At 35.4% G+C, this 24225-nt stretch overlaps 1 protein-coding gene across 2 annotated transcripts in view; it reads left to right on the top strand.

Annotated features, from left to right (window-relative positions):
* VAV3 (vav guanine nucleotide exchange factor 3) overlaps nucleotides 1–24225 on the top strand; it is a 404297-nt gene that overhangs the window by 295652 nt on the left and 84420 nt on the right. Inside the window, exon 1 of one of the 2 annotated variants that reach the window (XM_073008530.1) lies at nucleotides 1771–2562. The exons of the other annotated variant lie outside the window; for it this stretch is intronic. The gene's annotated coding sequence lies outside the window, so the exon portion shown is untranslated. Of the gene's footprint in view, nucleotides 1–1770; nucleotides 2563–24225 lie in introns of those variants that run through there. 2 annotated transcript variants of the gene reach the window in all.

A 24225-nucleotide genomic window follows, 5' to 3' on the forward strand; every position in this document is an offset into this window, starting at 1 on the left:
AGACCCTGAATTTTATGATGAATATCTGTTGAAACAAAAAACTACATACACAGTCATTTTCAGATTTGTTGCTATTCCCTGTTAATCTAATGGCATTCATGATCTTTTGCTTATGTTTACCAATAAACATAGTCAATTGTGATAGTTGAGAGTTTTTTTTGGTGAAATTATTACTGTTTGCTATTGCAATAAAGAAACAAAGAAAAACTCCCAATATTGAAAACATATATTGTGGGGTTTATTCAAATCCAAGAAAGAGGTGAACTATAGGTTTGCATTGTAGCTCGTTAGCACATTTAAATCATTCACTCCTTATTAATAGTTGTGATTAATCTTTATAGACAATATTTGCAAATGGCTTTGCTCCTTACATTTTCGTGTCTTCTATTGTGTGCTAATAAATGTATCCATTTATAATCTTGACTTTTATAAATATAGTAATGTATTAGATGCAAATTCTGGTAGCTCTTTTGGATTTCTTAAATATAGCAGTGAATTTTCATCAGTTTGTACTTTTCTTCCTAAGACAGATGTTGGTATCAGGAAAATAACACTTGTAACAGACATATCAATTATTTCAGGAATACAAGGGGCTAGGCCTTTTTCAAGAACATGAGATCATAAATCTCAAGAAAATCTGAGCACTGATGTAACATTTTTCACCTAAAGTGGCACTCAAGGTCAAAGTTACTAATTAAATTTTAATTCTGAGCTTTAAAAACTTCCTTTTGTCTCAGTGCAGGAGACACTAGATTAATTTCAGTTTGCATGTGGCAATCTGTATACCAGGGCATGTATTGTTTTCGCTGGGTCCATGTTTTTAGATTATTGCAAAATTGTCTTATATCTGTGGAACTCATAGCATCCTGCATTTAAGCCTGCAGTCACTAGCTTTTAAACACTTGAGGCCATCATTCTGTGTTGTGCTGCCTAAAGATTATGTGGAGTAGATGGGAAATGTTTAAATAGCTTACACCCTTTCTGATCTTAAGTTACTCTTGTGCTTTGTGATAACCTTCAGTAATAAATGAATAGATAATGGTCAAATTGATAAGAGTCCTTTCTGACAACTCTTGCTTTTCAGATGCTCATTGTTAAACTCTTGATTACAAAGAGATGCATGTGGCTTAGAAAAACTGTCTTTTCTTATTCACCAAGGAGACGTCTTACTGTTTCGTAGCAGAGACATGTTCAAAGATGGTCACTTCCTCTTTCAGGTGGATAGGATTGACATATAACGCCATTCTTATTTGTTCTTGTGTGAAGAAAGGAATCTAAGAAATCTTTCTTTCATTACCAATTTCATTTCTTAATGTGACATTAAGGACAGGATTGTCATTAATTATAAAACATGGCCCCTTTCCACAAAGAATTTATATTCTTCCTAGGAAAGGAATAGATACAGACACAAAGTTCTGATTGCGTAAATGCATGTCTATAAATGTACATATAATTTTTTTTAATGTTATATACTATTTTTATGCAGATTTATTACTGTATAGCAGTGTCTTAAAATAGTTTGAGTAGTTTGATAAACATATAAAAAGATCTAGGATTACACAATACATACAAGAAAGCAAAACAAATTGGGAAAGATAAATGTCTCAAATTGCTTTTAAGCTGGGTTACATATGAATGTTTTCCTTTATATAAATAAAATTTTTTATACTGGTTTATTGTATTTAATTACAATTTAATACCATTGTTTTTAGTGTTTTAATTTCAAAGGATTGTGAAATATATTCCAAGTGTAAACAGAATTGTTGCTTTCTTTTAGATTTGCTTTTAAATGTAATATCAATATGCTCAATAGAGAAATTTTATATTTTTGTTTCCAAATAGAAAACATTGAGAAAAATAGCAACACAGTGTTTTTAAATGCACTTATCTAAAAATACATTTCATCTCTTTTCTTTTTTATGAGGGAGACAAATGCATATGCCTGAAGGTTTTAGTACATGAGCTTTCGTCTATAATAAATAACAAAGTTTCTATAGATTAGAATATTTCCATATTAATCAGTCAAACCTGCTTCTGTCTTTTCTGTCACCTCCAAAACTAATTTCTCATCAAATATAAATCCTAATCTAAATATTGGGAGCATCATTGTAAATGTGTAAAAATATATTTCACATTGAAAGAAATGAACTTGAAAAAACTGGGACAGTAAACCCAGTGATTAAGATTCATTGCAGAGAAATGAGAAATCCAAGCTGTGAACAAATGCTGAGGAGCATGCTCTGGTTTTTAAAACAGCTGACTTCTTTTCAAGCTTCTATTAAACCATGGACAATAAGACTAGTTTGCACTAGGACAGTTGATCTTCTTGTAGTTATTTTCAGGATACCTTTCTGATTCGCTTTTCTGCAATAACAGATTTCTGAAATGAGCACCGCAGCCCCTTGCTCACATCTTTCTTGGTTGGAGGAGGGTTTATTTCTCCCCTTCACGGCTCATTCTGAGTTCACAAAGGATCACTGCTGCTGTTGTCTGGCAGGTCTGTGCATGCCTTGCCAAGCCCGACTTTTATACTGGTCAGGCATCTTCAGAATCAGAACAAAGGTGAGGTGAATACCTGGAGATGTGCATGGGGGTGCTTTTAGATGGAAAATACACATCAGTAATATGACTACTGAAATAATAGAATTATTGAATTATATTTAGAACCTACTCTGGGCCATTTATGCACTTTTAACAATTTATATTATTGTAGTAGTTATGTTTTAGAAGATAAAGTGTGTATCTATTAAATATTTAGAATAAAATCCTGAAAAAGAAGTAATGAACCTAGTGAGTTACTTCGAACAGTTATCACAATAAACTGTTCCCTACTTACAACATCAGATATGGAGTGGACTTTCTTTGCCATAGGTATGGTTATGCTGGTTGAATACCATTCCATTTCAGGAAAGGGAGGATATGCCATGTAATGCAAAGTAGATAAAGAAAATTCAGTAATTTCTTATGGGTCAGCAACCTCTGAAAGGCAGATAATTTTGTTTCAGCACTTAGGTCTGAAGTAACTTAAATGAAAGGAACCAACTGGGTCAAAACATATTGACTTTCTATAATAATATTTGATGCAAATGATATCCAATTGATTTCAGGAGAGGACATTGATAAAGTAATTCTTAATCTAATTTATGATCTTATTTATACTACAGTTCTGTGTACAAATAGTAAGATTATTATCAAATTAATTAGAACCCTGGAGTGCTATTTGTGCAATTTCTGTCAAAATGACTCATATTGGCAATTAGTTATCTTTCAGTTTATTCAAATCAAGTTGATTTCTAAATTTTTAATTTGAATGAAAATAAAAACTTAGGTTCTTATAATTGCTTTTATGGATCATTTTTCTTTTGAGACTCATTCATTTTCTTCTGTATAGGTATTAGAAATATGTGGAAGTTCCTCTGCCTTTGAGGAACTTGGAATTTTGCTGGAGAGTTAAGACATACAAACATAATATGTCAAAGTAATATTGTATAGTACGTGATGAACTACCAAAGTGTGTCGTATAGGTTATGAATGATCTGGTTGACTGTGAAGGCAGATGAGGGAGAATTTTTTGCAAACTGAAGGACACAGGACAAGGAAACAAAATATCTAAAACAGACATCAGTAAAAGTAAATTTACTAGAACTACATATGTTTGAATGAAGTTATCAGTCTGTTCCTAGGTTTGGATCTGTTCAATTATATACCAACCAATATGCTTTTGATTACCAAGTGACAAAAACCCATTTCAAACTAGCTTAGGAAAAAAAAAAAATTGAGAGTTTCCTGACTTAGGTAACTGGGAATTCCAAAGCCTTTTGGCTTCAGGCAGAGATGGATCCAGGGACTCCAGCTGATATCATTAGTGTTCAATTTCTTTTTGTGTCTCAGTTCTCCTTTCTCCTCTGTTGGCTTCTTGTCAACATGCATCTCACAGAGGTTTTTCTCATGTGGAGGCAAAGTTGTCGGTTAGCAACTTTCATGTACATTGTCCCCACAGCTGGTTAATTCAGAGAAAATAAAACACCTTTTCTCTCAGTAAATCCAGCAGAATCCCAAGGAGGGCTTTAATTGGCCTGGCCTAGACCATGTGCTCTTCTCTAAGCAATTACTGCAGCCAGGGTGCTCTGTTGATTGGCCATCCTGGCTTCTGTGCTCACTTCTGAGATGGGAAGTGGGACTGAACTAGCTTGTCTACATGGAATTTGTTTTCTGTAATTCTGTTTACAAATGAATAGGAGAGAGGAAAGAGTATCTTGGTTTTCTCAGATTATAATGTACATCTATTATTGTGTACAACAAGTTTCAGACAGTTTTCATCCTTGGGCATACTGTGGCTAGGTTTTCCACCTCTCCTACCTTGTCCTTTTTCCATGTGTAGGATCCTCTGATAGTTCTCTGGTATCCAAAATGGTTGATCTGGAGAAGTGAACCTAAAATAGGAACTGGAGATTCCGAACAAAGGTTTATTCCAACTGGAAGCTTTTAGTTTGCAGTGATGAAAGAAAACAATAATTTTCTTGCCACGTATTTGATCTTCTTGTAGCCCTGTCATGGTACCTCACTGTTTTTAGATAGTGATCATCCGTTTTTCTACTGTTGTCTACTCACATGTTAGTATAGATTGGTTTATCTGATTAGAGAACCGAGGAAGCAGAACCTAACACAGCATGTTTTGTGGGGACAGAATTGAAGAAAGGTACCATCGTTAAAGGAAAGGTCAGGGTAAGAATGTGGGAGAGCCAGATAATACAGCTCTTAAGGCATTAAATTTAAGTCACAACCTGCTTCACAGCAATAAAGGAGTAATGAGGAAAGAAAGAGAAGGAAAGATATTTTTAAATTTTATCTGTATTAAACATAAAACATATTCATGCATAACAGCACTTTTAATCTCCAGCGGTAGCCCTGCGTGGTAGTATAGACCGAGGGTTCTGCAGTGGCACAGATCTGGATTTGTGTCCTGCCCCTGTACTAAGTAGTTATGTAATCTTAGGCAAATAAACCTGCTTATTATCTCTAAAATGGAAGTAATAGTAGCAGCCATCTCCTAGTATTATTATGAAGATTAAATGAGATAATAAAGTATCAACCAAGTTTAGCACATACTAAGTGCTCTGAAAATTATGATGATAGTGGTGGTTATTGATACATACAGATACCTGTATTTTCTATTTCTATGTAACAATTTATCATGAATTTAGCAGCTTAAAACAACACACATGTGTTATCTCAGTTTCTGTGAATCAGGAATCGAGGCATGTCTTAGTTGGGTTCTGTGCTTCAGTGTTTCTTACAGTACTTCACTTAAGATGTCAGCTAGGGCTGGATCTCATATGAAGGCTCAACTGGGGACAGGTTCACTTCCAAACTCACTTATACTGCTTTTGGCAGGATTCCATTCCTTTTGAACTGTTGAACTGAGGGTCTTATGACCTAGAACACTTGGCCAGAAGCTGTCCTCAGTTCTTTACTACATGGACCTAATCACCGTGGATGCTTGCTTCATCAGAATATGTGCACCAAGAAGGTGATAGGGTTTCCTTGCAAGGTGGACATTAAAATGTTGTATAATATAATCACATAAGTGACATCCCATCACCTTTGCCATATTCTTTTAGCTACCCACATTCAGGGAAGGGATTAAGTATGTTAATACCAGGAGGCGAGGATCACTGGGGTTTTTCAGCAGAGGGAACCAAAGTTCTGAGAGGTTAAGTACTTCAACCAAGGTCACACAGCACTCTGTGGGTGCCAAACTTAATTGCAGCATATTTGGCTTTAGAGACCTTATCCTTCTAGACACCTTCTGTATATTTTATTTATGTCAAGCTTTGGACAGAGAAAAGCTTATTTCCTGTGGTCTAGCTACAGTTCTGTGCAAATTAGCAGTGGGATCTGGTCTGATTTTCAGAGTTCATTAGTGACTGCTGTTACCAAGCAGATTTATGGGTGATTTTATTTTATGCATTGTTAATTTTGAAAATGTTAATCTGAAATTGCTACAGTATTTCAATTAATTTGGGCGATTAAAACTTAGCACCAGAAGAATCCCTACCAGAAGATAAGGCAGCTAATTAGAGGTTCTGAAACAAACAACTGTAGACACTGGCACTGAAACACGCCATGTGGATGACACCCAGCAGAACTCACTCTGCCTAACAGTTTGGAAATGGAAAGAATAATTTCTGGCAGTCTAAATATTAAACTTGAATGCAGTTGAATTTTTTAAAAGCTATTTTAAGGAGTTAACTATTTAAATCAATGTATAATTTTTAAATATCATGCAGTTCTGAAAAACTACCTTCAGATTAATTTGCAGTGTTGGCTTTTGGATAACTGCAGTAGTGACAGAAATACAATAGATATTTGTCGTCCAGGTATTATTTAAAAATGAGGCAGCATGCACTTTTTAAAAAATAACACTTGAGCGTCTTTGCTAGAGTTTTGCATTTTGAAAAGTTTATTGTAAAATATTCGGGAAGTATAAGGAAGTATAGGAAAGTTCTCTGGACAAATTACCTATAATCCTCTCACTCAGCTAATCACCCTTTATACTTTTGTTATACACTTTTTCCCTCATATGTTTCTTTTTTATGTGCAGCCACATGTTTATTAAATGCCTGTGTTTCCGTTTGATATTCTCCTTTTATCACTTAATTTTGTTTAATTGAACATATTTGTTGATTCATTTATTCTTTCAACTGTTTGACAAGTATACTGACCTTGTGTTAAGTGTACAAGAATGAACAAGATGCGTTTTCCCTCACACAGCTCCCTATGTCCTGGAGCAAAGGGAAGATTTGAGATCAGGGAGATACAGAGGGTATGCTTGAAAGAGGCATAGACTTTACATATGTGGGCATCGGGAAATGATGTCTAACCTGGAATCCAGGATATGAGCAGGGATCAACAGCATCTGAATGGAGAGAAGAGGGTTGTGGGCAGGGGGAACAACTCCAAGAAAGGCCCTGAGTTGGAGAAGGCACAGGATGGTTAGGGTTGGAGCGGGAGAGCCATTCACGAAGAGAATGGAAGGAAAACCAAGGCAGGATCTTGGTTGATGCACATCAAGGAATTGGACTTTATTCTGAAGAACAGATTGAGCCTTTGGAAGGTTTTATCCAGAGGAGCGACATGGGCAGCTAGGACTGGTTGAAAAGATCATCCTAGCCATATTTGAATCTTGAATCACTAAATATTGTTCAGAAAAAAGGAAGTGGGTTTTAGTATAATTTATTGTTGAACATTAGTCTTTCTAATTTTTGTTTTTATAAATGCTTTGAGGAACATCTATGCATGAACATACTTTTCCATATGGCTGATTATTATTTAACAATGGCGTCATAGAGGTACAATATCTGGGTCAAAGCATATGAACTCCTAGATTTTGGATGTAGATATTGCCAAGTTTACCTTTTAGAAATATTACATTGAATTATATCCCCACATATTATTTGGGTATGAAAATATGTCTTATTTTATGCCCACCAACCTTGTATTGTTCTTTTCACTGTAAGTCATTAGATAGGAAAATAATAGTATCTTACTATCATATCATAGTAGTTGATACCATAACATGAACTTTCTTGATTTTTAGTGAGATAGATTATTTTAATATTTTTGCCTATTTGTGTTTTTTTCTGTGAATTATCTATTATGCTTCCTCCTTCTTTCTATTCAAGATTTGGTGCTTTTCTAAATTACTTGTAAGAATATATGTGTGTGAGAGAGAGATCTCAATCTTAACATTTATTGAAAATATTTTTACATTTTTTTCTGACTTATTTGTTTCTATATAAAGTTTTAAATTTACCAGGGGTCAAAGTTACAGACATTTTATTTATGGTCTCTTTTACTGCTTTTATGCTTAGAAAGTTTTCCCTCCTCTGACTTCTATTAAGCACCTACTTCTAATTTTATTGTTTAATTTTTGTAGCATCTGGCCGTTTAACTTATTTTTAAGTAATAACTTATTTTACTTATTTAACTTATTTTTGTTTAAGGAATAGATTTTAATTCTGTGAATAATTCCAAATGTACACAAAAATGTTTTTCAGGATTTATATTACAAGATTTTACGGAATTTAAATTTATCTTTTATCTTTTTTTTTGAGACAGAGTCTTGCTCTGTTGCCCAGGCTGGAGTGCAGTGGTGCGATCTTGGCTCCCTGCAACCTCTGCCTCCCAGGTTCAACCAATTCTCATACCTCAGCCACCCAAGTAGCTAGGATTGCAGGCGTGTGCCACCATGCCTAGCTAAGTTTTTGCATTCTTAGTAGAGGCAGTGTTTCACCATGTTGACCAAGCTGGTCTCAAACTTTTGGCCTCATGTTATCCTCCCGCCTTGGCTTTGCAGTGTGCTGGGATTACAGGTGTGAGCCACTGCACCCAGTCTAAATTTATCTTTTTTGTTGTTGCATAACAACCACAATTATATTGTGTACTTTTTGTTTTGTACTTTATTATACACATGGCTTGCTAAAATTATAAGTTATCTTGTGCAAAGCATGTCACAATACATGTTCTGTATAGCTAGGGAATTACATTTTAAACAAATGTAAGTACTTAATATTGAAATAATCAGTTTTTTTTTTTGTAAAATATGACAAACTAAGCCTAACTTCCCCAAGGATTTTTAGAAGTAGGAAGAAAAATATTCTGTGGCTCTGCCTTTTGAGTTCAGAATAGCTCCTCCCATTGATCTTGTGCAAAGCATGTCACAATACATGTTCTGTATAGATAGGAAATTACACTTTAAACAAATATAAGTACTTAATATTGAAATAATCAGGGGTTTTTTTTGTTTGTTTTTTGTTTTTTGGTAAAATATGACAAAGTAAGCCTAACTTCCCCAAGGATTTTTAGAAGTAGGAAGAAAAATATTCTGTGGCCCTGCCTTTTGAGGTCAGAGTAGCTCCTCCCATTGTTCTTATTTCCTTTTGTACATCTATGTCTCCCTTAATTTTACAAAGCTTCCTCATCTTAATTTATTCTGCTGTTCCTGGGAGTGAGACTAGAACTATTATTTTAAAAGAGCTTTTAGTAATTTTTCATCACAGTATGAAAATTTCAACTTGTACTTTATTTGGAGTATGCAGTAGATATGTTCTCATTTCAAAAAGTGTGGAGATTCTACACTTTCAAGTTCCAATTTGGAAAGTCTTATATGTCATCATGGAAATATTAGGTGTTTAATAAATAGACTTTCTTGGAGAATTCGGTTGTAAGCAGGTAGAATAATGACTTTGGATTCCTGCCTGTCATGTTGCCCCTTATGATCTGTTCACAGAACATGCTTCTGGATGTCCAGATGTTAACAGTTGTGATCGTAGCTACCTATTATATTAAATGCCCCAACAAAATTGTGTGATGTCTTCAGTTCAGGACAGAGCTTTCCTTCTTGGGAGTACGAATTACTCTTTCAGTTTGTCTAGAGGACATGAACATGAGAAGATAAACAAAACATGAAAGTGTACGTGTATTTCTCTACCTCCACCTACCATTGTAGGGCTAATATTACAGCTTTTCACTCCCAGAGGAAGAAACTTTGCCATTTCAAAAAACTGAAATGCCAGGCTTTGGGGATCTCAGATTTAAATACTTCGTGCATCTTTCATTTAAATTCAAGCAGTATCCAAGAACAGAATCTGGCCAATGATTTTCAGAAAACGAAATGGCAACACCTTCTTGGAATCTCAGACTGTTCAAGGATTTTTTTTTTTTTCCTAGCAAAACAGGAAGAAATTGGGGAAAAAGCATATGGACTCAGGTTGAGCATATGATGTATTTTCAACTCGAGTCGGCACTTTACTCATATTTGTAGTGTGACTTAAAATTAATTTGGGTGAAGCACTCAGATATGAGGGAGGAAAAAAATCCCTATTTGGGACTTAGTCAACATTTGTGGCATCTCATTAATCGCTGCCTTATGTAACTGCTTTCCCCACCTAAAGAGAAGCTACTGGGATGAGAAAAGTTTATAATATTAACGCCAAGTACAGATCTTGCCTCTCCCAAAAGGAGTTCATTAATCACCATCGAAGCACAAGAACAAATATACTTCATGTCTCTTGCCAATTTTTTTCAATAACATTTCTGAAAGGCAAAAAAAAAAAAAAATATTTAATCTTCATTTGAAAAGGTTTTAATTTGGCTGTTATTTAATTTGTGATAATGTTATGTAAATTTAACATGCTCTGAGAATGCCCAGGCATAGGGTATAGAAGTAGAGTGCGTTGGTTAAGAGTTTGGGCCCGTGGATCAGAGAGCTCTGGATCCAGATTTTTGGCTCTATTACCTCCTCTCTGTGTGGTCATAACACAGGCAAAACACTACAAGCACAGTGCTTGGCACAGGATAGCTGGCCAAGAGCCATCAGTGATGGAAATTCTTACTCTCACTGGTAGGAAGCAGTATGGACATCAAGTTTGAAAACATGACTTTCAGTCCAAGCTGCTGTGCAAATCTTTGGACAATTTAATAAGCCTCAGTTTTCTAATCTGTAAAATGGGGATGAAAATACCTTACCGACATACGCTGGCACAAATGATATAATGTATTAATCAAGACAGAAAACTGAACCTAGCCATGGCATACAAAATCATGTAATATAATTTTGAAAAGTGCCAAGTTGTGAAATCATCTTTATTTTGCCATGTATCTCAGATTCTCAACTGTACCATTATTGGGTGATCAGTATGTAGTATTGATTACATTTTAGTGTCACTCTCTCCTCTAAGGAGTTTTTTATTACCATTCACTGGAAAGTACACCGCTTTTTCTTTGCAACTCTTTCTTTACCTCTTTTCTTCTGCCTTCCAATTTAAAATTCATGAGTAATACAGCACCTCACGAATAGATGAAAGGGATGACAATCTAAAAAAAAAAAAAAGAACTAATATAAACCTCATGCTGGAAAACAGAAACACCAATTTAAACAATCATAAACAGGAGAAACAAAAAAACCTGTTGTGCAAGAAAAGGAGGCTTCAGTCTACCTTTATTTACAACCATCAGCTACCGAGTATCAGAGATAGGAATGGATCCATGGTGCAATTTTCAGGCATTCTTGAAAATGTGTTTCTTTCTTTCTTATCTCTATTAGAAGATGTGCCCTGTCTCCTTCATTTCTTTATTTCCATGGTCTCTGCTATGAGAAGCATTGTCAAAAGCCAAAAGAAGAACAAGAAATTCTAAGGACATGGGTGAAAATGCAGGCTTGAGGTTTCTGAAAATCACAGGAGACAGACAAGGCTGGTGTCCAGCAACAATACTGGGTAGCTCTTTTTGCCCCGCTTACGCAGCAAAGGATAAAGAAGAGATCCTATGGACACTTAGTAAGGATTACTTCATTTTTTAATTCAAAGTAGTTTGGAAAGAAGATACTGAGCAGAGTAGAATAGCAGGAGGTTTTTGTAAGGTGAAATAGAATGAAAGTGGCAGCCAAGAATTTTTCTGTCTTCAATTTTAAAGAACACCAGCCTAACTCGTTTTTCTTTTTTTCCTGTGTTCTTTTTGACCTTCTTATCAAGCTCCTGACTTTCTCCCTTGGGGATTTTTCTCTGTATAGTCAGCGCTGACTCCCTTAGAAATCCTGAACCCCACAGCCCTGTCACGAAAGAGTTTAAGAGAATTCACATAAACACGTTGAGATAAGTAGCTTGTGAGCTAACTGTTACGGGATGCCTCTGTAATAAGATACTGCCGGCTGGAAGCTAAAATAAAGTGAAATTCCATTTAACACGTGAGAGTCAAAATTGTATGTTTCACCTAAAAATATAAACTAAAGTTAATATTAGACTTTAGGAATTCCTACTGAAACATCTACTTTCATTTAATAGTAAATTTCTTTAGAATTGTGAGTTTCCTCCTCTTCAGACTGTCCAAACATAGTTCCTGGCACCGTGTCTGTGGTCTGTTTCTCTCACTACAATGAGGAAAAAGTTTATGGTTTGCTAATGTCTTAGTCTACACATTTCATTGTACTCCATGACTGCAAATTCATCTTTGTATGATTTATATGTCAATCAGCACATTGGTGAAGTAGCCATGGAATGAATATTAGAGTGATATTTGTTGTACTAGAGGTTTCACATACTTTATTTTTAATTCTCACAACAAAGCTGTGAGAGATATTATGCCCATTTTACGGTTGAGGAAGCTACACTGAGAGTTGTGACAGGTGTCCAAATTCATGTAAGTAATAAACGCTGAAACTGAGCTTTTAACCACATCCTTATAAAACTTCCATATATGTGTTTCCATAACTAGCAGAAGCATTTTATGTTCTTAACTAATTTAGGAGTCTCGTAGGAATGCATTCACTAAATCAGTGCACTTTGTCAGAAGATTTATTTTGTAGCCAGGCTGGCTACAATTATGGATCATGCCAGATGCTCAGTGGAGGGAGGAAGTGAGATGAGGGAGACTAAAGAGAAATGATCTTGGTCAGACTGAAGAAGGACAAGCACTCTTAATTGTCAATATCAAATGAAAGGAGAAATATGACCTTGATGTGAGGGCTTAAGGCAGGGTTGCTATCATATGACTGTCTGGGTCCTGGATGAGAGAGGACCAGCTGAGGTGATGGGAGAGCCTGGGAAAGAGCTTCTCGGAAGGGCCCAGTTGGGCAAAGGGCAAGCAGACACTGCAGATGGTCCCTCAGGTCTCTGCCAACCTTGGGGTGCTGCGATTCCAAGCAAGAAAGGAAGCTCATTCCACATAGCGTTTTAGATCTTTCATTAGTGTGCCTTTGATTTTAACATGATTAGAAAATAAAATCATAGCAAAATATCAGGAAATGACCCCCAACTAATATAATAAATGCTGCTTCTGTTTGTTCTTTATACTGTCTTTTCCCTTAATGTCTTCATTAAGATTTGTGTAGAGAACAGGGTTTTAAGCATGATGTTGCTATTTTAAATAATTTATAGAGGATGATTGTTTTTCCATGTTGTGATTTATTTGTGTGTGTGTGTATAATAATCCTAACATAAAGCATCATCAGAGAAACCATCACTAGTAATATCAGTAATCAATACGACCTAGTAGGTATGCAGCAATTCTGACTTGGAGAGATCCCTCCTCCCTCTGAATCAGGTTGGGACAGAGTGGTTCTAGCATTGGCCTGTGAAACACTGGCTCTGCCCTCATCTGGGATGGCTGTGTGCAGTCAGGTATGTAAAACTAGTTGGCTCCCACCCTTGAGCTTGTCATATGACTGATCATATGAAAGTGTGTTTGTGAGCTATAATTATTGAGGTATGTGCCTTATCTCCCTTGCTAGACTGATAGCTCCTTTGAAGACAAACACCTGGTCTTTATCTTTACAGTTCCTAGGGAGATTTAGTGCAGGACCCTTCACACAAAAGTGTTCAGCAGTGCTGAGCCAAGGAGGGTGGATACAATGGGAGTAGTCTACCTATTAGTGGGGAAGGATATTTTATCGCTGACATTGCTGGGAATTGCTGGCCCATGTGATAAGAAAAACCAAACCAGCTTTGATTAAAAGTCAGTTTTATTATTGTTTTTAAATTATCCCCAGACAATGCACCCCTTGTCGTCCAGCCTGGCATGGACCACTCTCAACCGCCATATGTTCCCACAATCTAACCCTTCTTCTACACCACTGGTATTTAGTAAATTATTATTCAATTTGTTGACTGTTGTAATAGTCTCCCAACTGTTCATCTTGCCTCCAATCCTGACTTCTTTTATTGACTCCTCCAGACTATCAGAAGAATGATTTACCTAAAGGAGAGACAGCATGGCCTCTCCTACTTAAACTCTTCAGCCCATACTCAGAACCAGTCTACAGTATATTAACTATAAAAGGCCCCCAACATCTGATTCATACCTAACTTATTTCTGCTCCTCCAGCAATAGCAGAGATCTGGTAATTTTCCACATGTACTGAATTCTTTCTTGCCACTATACCTTGGCTCATGCTCTTGTTTCTGAACAAAATAACTTTACTTGTCAATTTACTCTACTTCTATATCTGGTTAATTCCTAGTTATCTATCATCCATCCATCTAAACTTAGTTCTAGTATTCCCTCTTCCAAGAAGTCTGCTTTATAGTACTCCGTATCTGGTGTGCATTGTGGGCCCCTCTCCCATGACAGCACTGTGATAGTTTTTTTTTTTTTTTTTTTAATGATCTGGGTACACATCTACTTTCTACAATCTTTCATAATCTCCTTAATAACTGGAGTTTCATCTTTTCATATTTATACCTGTAATATCTGGAACATAGCAGGTGATCAGGAAATATATGTTGACTTGAATTGGAAGCCCAGCTTTATAAAAGGGAACACTGGTTTGTGGTGTGAAAATTTTTTAACCTCTGAAAAGTCGACCTATGGTGCTGCTTTTTATACTTTGAAAAATAAGAAAATGATTTGTTCAAGCACTGCAAGTTCTTACTTATAAGTAGGAACTGAACAATGAGAACACGTGGATACATGGTGGTGGCAGAGAACAACACATACTGGGCCTTTTGTTGGGGGTTGGGGAGGGAGAGCATCAGGAATCATAGGTAATAGATGCTGAGCTTAATACCTAGGTGATGGTTTGATCTGTGCAGCAAACCACCTTGGCACATGTTTGCCTATGTAACAAACCTGCACATCCTGCACATGTACCCTAGAACTTAAAAGTTGGAGAAAAATAAAATAGGAGGGGAGGGCAAAGAGTGATTGTACAAAGCAAGGTGAAAAATATAGTAAACATTATGTAATAGCTGATGTAGGCTTATTAAACCATTAAGAAAGAGAAAAAAAAAGAAAATGGTTTGTTAATGAGCCAGCAGTCAGTCCTATTTTAGTTATTGTTTATTTTTGAGACTAATGTACAAAAATAATGAAAAGCATTACATTTGAGTATTGGTGTGCCCATACTACCTTTGTTATTTTTCTCATATCGTAAGAACAATTAAAAAATATTTCAAACCCACAGCATCATAGAACACAGACATGTCTTATAAAGTGATATTTTGATAAGTTTTGGAGGAATCTTCAAGTGAAAATCGTTTGTCTCTAATATCAACCACTTAGAGCCAAATTAGAACAATAGGAGTTTCATTTAGGCTCCATAAGTAGCTACAGTAGAATATTACTATGATATTAGTTGCTGAAATTATAAAGGGGAATTTGCTGGTACCAAAAGGCAAGGCAATCAAATTTTTCAGCAGAGGTAAAATACTACCAAACACTTCATTTTGCAAATTGGCATTTTTTTCTTTGAAGCTCTGACCACTTTATAGGCAATTATCTTGAATCATGTGGCATGTAAGTCTGCCTATTACATTCTTCTAGCTATAATATGTTTGGTGAAAGAGGTTATCAAAGCATTTGTTTTCATTATATTCATTTTCCATCCAAATTTACCTAGGATTCAAAAATCTAGAGAAAGTTTATGGAGGTTACAGAAGGCCCAAAGATATTTTCAAAGCCCTTCCAATAAAATATGCATATTTATTTTGTGAAGAGTAATATTTGGACCAGAAATATGTAGTTTAGGACAGACATTTCTCAACTTTCTTCCGTTATAAAAGTTTTTTTAATGACCCAAATTTACACAAGCCTGTACAACAGTATAGAAGTCTGTATCTTAAAATTGCATTTGAATATCTGCAAAGGGAAAGTATATTTTTAAGTCACTGAATACACTTTGCATTAGGTAATTATCACCCTCAGATGCTTCCAATTAATCCTGACTAACCAGATGAACTAGAGTAACACAATATTCCAGTCTTAAATACATTTTTTGGTTTATACAAGAATGTGGATTTACCACATATATTCTTAAAACATAAATTCTTCAGCATGTTTAAAATATGCTTAGATTTGTAAAGAACTGTAATTGAAAGCCCAGGGAAGCTTCAGGGGGACAAGACCAGCCTGGAGCAGCCCAAGAAGTGAATGTGCAAGTCATTGCTGTGGATAGTGAGGGTTTCAGTATTGGGGAATTTCTGCTCTCTGATTGACACCTGCCCCATTCTGAAAGTGCTTTCAACTGCTGGAATTGGATAGGGTTACCAACTTTTAGCTTCATTGCTTTGCCCATTACTCATATGACTAATATGTCTTTTTCTACCCATTAGGCCCACAGAGAATTTGCTTTTGTTAGCATTTTTCTGGGAAGTATGGTACCTCGCAGAGCTTTCATTTGGTTCGTAAATGTTCTTGCTAAAATGTCAGCACATAACCTGTCATTCCGGTTGGATTTGGGCTATAAGAAGCTTTAAGACCAGTGGCCTTGAATAAAATCCATTCAACTCTTAGTGCTTTTAATGAAATAGAAAAGATAACTATTGGGCCTCTAAAAACATCGATCATTGAGAAGCAGCAGCGTTTGTGCTCTGGAAATGCACTGTGTGTGTGTATGTGTGAGATAACTTATATCCCTGTGACATTATTGTTTCCACTTCCGGCAGATATTTTTTTTTCCCCTATAGAAACCCTTTCAGGAAAAATCCAAACTGAGCAGAGTAAAAGTTGAGACAGTATTCTTTTGTGCATGTTTTTTGAGCTCCCCTAATGTTTTAGCTTTATAGCTTTTTTATAAAAACAATTTGTCATATTTTAAAATGTAATTTTAATCACTTGGAGGAAGGGGACTAGGTACATTTGTATTCATGTCGTGTGGGGATATAAATTTGTTGACAGTCTCATTTTGCAAAATGGATTTAATGCTGAAAAAAATCATAGCAATTCATTTTTTAAAAATAACACAGCCTCTTTAAATACAGTGCTCTAGTTTTCAAATTTTAGGTCTATGCCATGTAAATAATTATTCACATTATGAATTAAAATTCCATTTGCTTACAGGGCAGCTTAATTTTTTTGCTTATAGGCACATAATCGCTTGAAAATCTAAATAATAATTGTTCATTTAGGAGAGAAAAATACCTTCCTCAACTAATCTGTAATACCAACATAATTTTAGGTGGTAGGTAGAGAAATTGGGTATCACCAAGTCCCATAACATGTTAGATATACAACAGAACCACAGTCGTAATGATCTTGTTCTAAGGACTTACAATCTAAAGCCATTCCTTATTAGAAATAGAGAATTTGACAACACGTATACACACAGAATGGCCCCATATTGTCATTATATTTGTACAAGCAAAATTAGTCAAGAAATGCAGAAACATTATTTTGTTAAAATTATTTTAAAAATCTATAATGATAAACATGCACGTATGCTTTCATTTATTTAATAAACTATATTGAGAGATTATTGGGCACCGAACACTATACTTAGGATAAACAACTGAACAATTTTCATGATCCTTGACCTTGTAAAGCTTATGTTCAAGTGGGGAGAAAACAAAACAATATATAAGTTATGTTTAATAACTATAATAAAAATTCAGAAACAAGTGAACAAAGGAATGTATGGTGTATCTGCCTAGGAGGGTTGGGAAGACATTGCAGAGGAGGTGCCCTTGAGTGATTAGAATGATCCAAAAGCATAGCTTTGCACTGTGAAAGTGTGGAAACGAGTGGTTTACTTGGCGGAGGACGGTAGCAAGCACTTTGGGTGCGTAATGGGTAGTGCAAGAGTGGTGCCTCTTGTGTGTACGTGTCACAGAGCTGCCCTATGAAGGAGGCTGGTGGGGACTGAGCTCCAAGTAGCAGATCCTGGCATGGGAAAGTGTCTATCCAGGGGAAGAAACTTTTGTTAAATAATATTATAGAGTTAACTACATAAAGTTTAGAAAATCCATATAAGGAAAAAAGTTCTCATAATTTTACACATCAGATATAAGCATTGTTAATATTGTGGCCTATGTCTTTATAGATTTTTTTCTGTGCTTCTTTATGTATGTATATGTGTGTGTGTGTGTGTGTGTGTATATATATATAAACAAAAAACATTTTGTTTATATATATATATATATAAACAAAAATGAGGTCATCTTGTGTGCACTGCTGCTTGTAACTTGATTTTTTCCCTCAACAATATGTTTGAACATTGTGCCTCCCCTGAACACTTGATGAGATTATGTCCTTTTGGTTTGTGCTTCCGTAGCATTTGCAATTTTTCTAATGTAAAACACATAATGCTTTATAATATTTGCCTGTATAATTTTCATTTTCCCTGTAAGACTCTAAGATTTTTGAGGATAAGGGAAAGGGTGCCTTGTTTATTATGTTATTCACATTCTAAGCAGAAAATAAGCATTGGGTGGGTTTTTAAAAAAAGTAATATGCCTAGGGATGAATGAATACCTTAGGAAAAGATGAACAAACAGAAACTGAAAGCTGAAATACCAACAGATTATCTCCTAAGATCTCCTTCACTTTGCAGCTACAGTGAATGATGTGTTCCATAAAAGGGAAAATGGGTGTAAAGTGAAAGCTTCAGTCTGTCAGACAGGGAGGCTGTAAGGCCACTGGTCTGCCTTGGCCTGGTGCGTATTTCCGTCTTTCTTTCTGTGAAGAAATAGATGGATGTCTATAGGAGCTGGCACGTGAGTTAGTTTCTTTTCTAGTTACCTTGTTTCAAAGCCAAGGGAGCCAAATCTCAAAATGCCTTCCCACTCACTTGGATAATTAAGATGAAAATAACAATTATATAACTCTGTGTAGCAGAAAAGAAGTCTTCAAGTTTGGCACCTTGAAAGCAGTGTTCACTGTTGCCACTGGTACTGAAGCGTAATGACTCCGTGGGAAAGGTCTGCAAGGAAAGGAATCTCCCTTTCTGAGCGTTGCAGGGGTTCAACATGCTATGACCTGCAACTGGAACAAGTGAGAATAAACTGGGAAAGAAAAAAAACATGGAGTGGGGAAAGAAGTGAGTAAATTAAAGGCGAATCAGATTATCTGTGGGAATACTTTTTAGATGTCCAGGAATTTTCATTTCAGTTGTAGGAGAGATTTCCCTGATACATCATGGCATTTCTGAAGCTTTCCTGTGTCTTGAGGTGGGGGAAAGGGAAGTATAAATGTTTGCGCTTTAGAATTTTGCAGTATTCTGGTGATTTGTTCATGAAGATTATGAGGACGAGGGATGGAAAAGGTCTAGTTTAGCCCTCACCACTCTCTTTTTTGTTTCTCATTGGTGACTTTATTAGCTTATCAATAGATTTTACAAAAAACTATTTGCATGTTTTATCTCATATATAAAAAGAAGCCTTCAACAAAAAACAAATGCGGGTAACAGCATGTCCCTAATACCCAACATAATAGCTGATGTATAGTAGAAGCTCAGTAGGCATTTCCTAAAAACTGTGACTACATTGGGATACATTTCTGTAGATTCCAAGAAGGTTATGTAAAAATATAAAATATTTTTATGTTTACCTACATATATAGTTATATAAAAATAAAAGCACTTCCTCATAAAAAGAATAATCACTTTATCAGTGCTCCTGCATACTTCAAAGAATAAACTTTGGAATCCCAGGTGGTTCTCTTTTTGGACATTGTAAAGAGCTGAAGTCTGTAAGATTCATAGAAATGTAAGTAGTTTTAACAAGAGCATCTGCGGCCATTAACTTATTTAGTCAGGTGAATTTCTTTCATTAATTTATCTAATCTCCATTCGCATTTCCTATGTATAGTTTTGAAGTAACAAGTCAGACCTTTTATTCTTTAGCTAAATATAGTATTATTGTATGTTTCACACAGTAAATTGAACGTACTTTATTGAGGCCATTAATTTGAACAGAAGTACAGTTTTCTTTCATTAGAAAGAGATGTTGAAGTATTGTGCCCAGTAGGTAAATTGAGGCAAAATGGCATTTATTGAAATGCTTACATCCTCATGTAAATTCTAGGCCAAAATCAAAGCTAAAACCTACATTGCAGATTTTCTAGTTATATTTCCTCTCGTGTGACTGTACTAATAGCAATTAGTTAGCAATTTATCTTCCATGACTGTACTCATGATTAAGTTGTTAGACATAATTTTTTCACAATACTAGTGAAGCACCTGAAAATGCAACTGAGTAACAAGTATGAAAATGCTGTTTTAATATCCAGTTCTGTTTTATGTTTATAATTAATAGAATTTTAATCATAATATGTGTTCTGTGTCCCAGAGAATATTTTGCCACAATCTTTGCATGGAATCCTTTGTTTGGCTCTCCCGATGGTAGCTGTGTGGAACTTCAGTTGACCTCTGTGGCAGTGTCATGCTAGATCAGAAGTAATACATCCAAGGTGATATGAACCACTGTGGTGTCTAAGACAATATATACCCAGAGGCAACTCTCGGGACAAAATGTCAGAAAGGATTAAGTTCCTGTGTATAACAATTCTTTCTTAGCCGTCCTTTTCTATAGTGCTCATCATTTCCTGAGATAGCCAGAAAGGGAAAATTAAGAGAACATAGGCCATAACATTTGAAATTCTTCTTAAAAAGTTAAAACTGATTCTTATTTGTAGGCCATGATTTAATACATGTGGAATTTTCTTATAAAGTCCCCTGTATACTACATTGACCTAACTGCTGTTAGATTGTTTTTTTTCATAAGCTGAAGTCTTACTTTAATTATTCAAGATATAGAGGCTGGGCACGGTGGCTCATGCCTATAATCCCAGCACTTTGGGCGGCCGAGGCGGGCAGATCACTTGAGGTCAGGAGTTTGAGAAACCTGGCCAACATGGTGAAACCCCATCTCTGCTAAAAATACAAAAATTAGCCAGGCATAGTGGTGCGTGTCTGTAATCCCAGCTACTTCAGAGGCTGAGACAGTACAATTTCTTTGAACCCGGGAGACAGAGGCTTGCAGTGAGCTGAGATTGAGCTACTGCACTCCAGCCTGGGTGACAGAGTGAGACACCATCTCAAAAAAAAAAAAAAAAAAAAGAGAGAAAGAAGAAATAGAAATGATCGTCTTGACTGAAAATGGAAAATGTGTAAATGTGTTGTGTGTTGTTGCTTATGCTGAGGTCGGAAGTTAGGCTTATATGCAGGAGTAATGTTTTAATGTTTACTCTTTTTCTACTCTCAGGAAAGACTGTTGTAGGTGGTCAGAGAGGAAAGGACATTGCAGGCAGCACAGAGAGCTAGAATAATTTCTTTTTTATATTTTTACTTATTTGTATTGATATATAATAGATGTATATACTTTTGGAGTACATGCAATAATTTGATACACGGATATAGTCATATTAGGGTTAATTGGGATATCTACCACCTTATGTATTTGTCTTTTCTTTATGCTTGGAACATTTGAATTGTGCTCTCTTGGCTATTTTGAAATATACAATGGATTAACGTTAACTGTAGTCACCCTACTGATGTATTGAACATCAGGTCTTTCCGCTGAGTATATATTTGTACCCATTAATCTCTTCATCTGCTACCTACTACCCAACTTCCCAGCCTCTGGTAACCACGGATATACTGTATCTTCATGAGTTCCACATTCTTAGCTCTCACATAGGAGGGAGAACATGCAATATTTGTCTTTCTATGCTTGGCTTATTTTACTTAACATAATAACCTCCAGTTCCATCCATATTGCCGCAAATGACAGGATTTCATTCCTTTTTATGGCTGCATGTATGGCTGAATAATATTTCATTGTTTATATATGCCACATTTTCTTATCCACTCATCCATTGATGGACACTTAGGTTGATTTCCATATTTCAGTTATTATGAATAGTGTTACAATAAACATGGGAGTGCAGGTATCAATTGAATATATTGATTTCCTTTCTTTTGGCTATATACCCAGTAGTGGAATTGGTGGATTTTTAGTTTTTTCGTGAGTGTCTATACTATTTTCCACAGTGGCTGGACTAATCAGTATTACCACCAATAGTATATGCAGGTTCACCTTTCTCCATACCCTCACTGATGTTTGTTATCCTCTTTTTGATAAAAGCTATTCTAAATGGGCTAAGATGATATCTCACTGTGGTTTTGATTTGAATTTCCCTGATGGTTATTGGTATTGACCATTTTTCATATACCTGTTGACCACTAATATGTCTTTTTTGAAAAACGTCTACTCAGATATTATCTCATTTTTAAATTTGATTATTTGTTTATTCTGAGTTGTTTGAGCCCCTTCTATATTCTAATTATCAATTCCTTGTCAGATGAATGTTCACAAATATTTTCTCCCATTCGCTACATTGTTGATTGTTTCCTTTGCTGTTCAGAAGCTTTTTAGCTTAATGTAATCCTGTTATATTTTTGCTTTTGTTGCCTTTGCTTTTGAGGTCTTACACAAAAAAACCTTTTCCCAGACCAATGTCCTGGAACATTTCTGTGAGGTTTTCTTCTAGTAGTTTCATAGTTTGAGGCCTTAGATTTGAGTCTTTAGTACATGTTTGTATATGCTGAGATATAGGGGTCTAGCTTTTTACTTCTGCATATGGGTATCCAGTTTCCCAGCACCGTTTACTGAAGAGATTGCCCTTTCCTCATTGTATATTCTTGGCACCTTTATCAGAAATGAGTTGGCTGTAAATGCATGGATTTATATTTGAGTTTCTATTCTGTTCCATTGATCTATGTGTCTGTTTTTATGCCAGTGCCATGCTGATTTGGCTACTATAGATTTGTATTATATTTTGAAGTCAGGTAGTGTGATATCTCCAGCTTTGTTCTATTTGTCCAGGATTGCTTTGACTTTATGTTATGTTCAGGTGCTTTTATAAACTGTAATTGAACAGTTGTGCATGTGAACTTTGTGCTAAGTGTCACTGGTGTTTTAGTTAAGAAATGAGGCAGAACTGAAAGTTTTATTTCAGTGTGTCTTTTTTATGTATAACCCTAATTTTACCAATGTAACTGCCTGCCAGATGATTTATAACTTCTTGGCACAATTTGTTATTATTTTAACATTCTTATTTTTCTTTGTAGCCTATAGTTTACATTTTTATTGTTGTATATTTTTATTATACTTTTAGAATGTAGGTACTATTTCATTATTATTTTCATATGACTAGAAGCCACCGTATGTCTAACATTTTCCTTTTCCCTGTTAGACTCTAAGCTTTTGAGGATAAGGGAAAGGCTGACTTTTTTGAGTAGCTTATTATGCTACATTTGAATAAGTGAAAACCGTAATATAATTTTGGTACTTAAATAAAGTTGATGAAAGAAACTCTTTATGTAGAAAAAAGATGGAAAAGTAAAAATTTGGAGAGATAATTAGACTAATGATAAAAAAAAAAGTAAGGGAAAAAGGAAAGAAGGTCAGGGAGAGAGTTAATAGTTTTCAGATGGATGGTTGGGGGAAAATATTGAAGTATCAAAGGACAAAGCAATACCAGTACTATTCCTACAGTTAATATTCACCTACATTTCAAACATTTTACATTGAAAAATTATAGATGACAATAGCTTATAGGATAATGCCTTTAATTTTTAGTATTCCCAATTAATTTATAGGAAGGAGACAGAATATATATTTCCAATATTATAATCCCAGGGTTGTAGACATTTTGAGACTAAATCTCTGAAATTCCTATAATAATCTTAAGGATCTACTGTTGCCTATAAAAACTATCATTCTCACTAGAAAATTTTGAATCTGATTTCTTTTCCAGCTTTCTTGGGAAAGAGTAGTGATGCATTCATTAAGTATTGAAATCTGAAATAAGTACTTGTGACCTTTCTGTAATCTAATCTAAACTTGTTTTTCTCAGTCAATCAAGGATTCCATCCTTAGTGGGTAATAAAATGCTTTTGGAAAGAACACCACTTTTGCTTTTAGCTAGAATATGCAACTGGACTTAAGTTGCTTCATATGTAAATGAAAATATTTGGCCAAATAAGAACCTTCTTTGACACAGTCGCTATACTGTAAGCGTGTAGTGTTTTCATGGTCAGCAGTATTACTTCAAAAGAATATACAACTCAGCATGGTTTCTGACGTTTTCCCCTCTCTTTATTATAGACACTGTTAAGAAGGAGTGTTCCTGGGAAGGTGGCAATTTTTTCAGTTAATGTTGGTGGTTGACACTTGGCCCCAGTGAAAGGGAATTTAGATGAAAAATTTTACCTATTTTCAAAAAATGAAGACACATAGTTAGCCTCCTCCTATGAAACATTGGTGGCTTTGAGTAATACATTTGAGTATACATTTGCTTGATTTTAAACTGATAAATATATATATTCACTCTGCTCATGTCTGAATCCATAAGATTGTAACTAAATGGTTCTATCTGACTTGAATTCCTTTTTTCACTTCAGAAAAAAGTTAAGGAGGAAAAACTCAAGTAAAAATAAGGGAGGGACTAAAC

Source organism: Chlorocebus sabaeus, chromosome 20 (assembly GCF_047675955.1).
Source record: "Chlorocebus sabaeus isolate Y175 chromosome 20, mChlSab1.0.hap1, whole genome shotgun sequence".
Taxonomy (NCBI): Eukaryota; Metazoa; Chordata; class Mammalia; order Primates; family Cercopithecidae; genus Chlorocebus; species Chlorocebus sabaeus.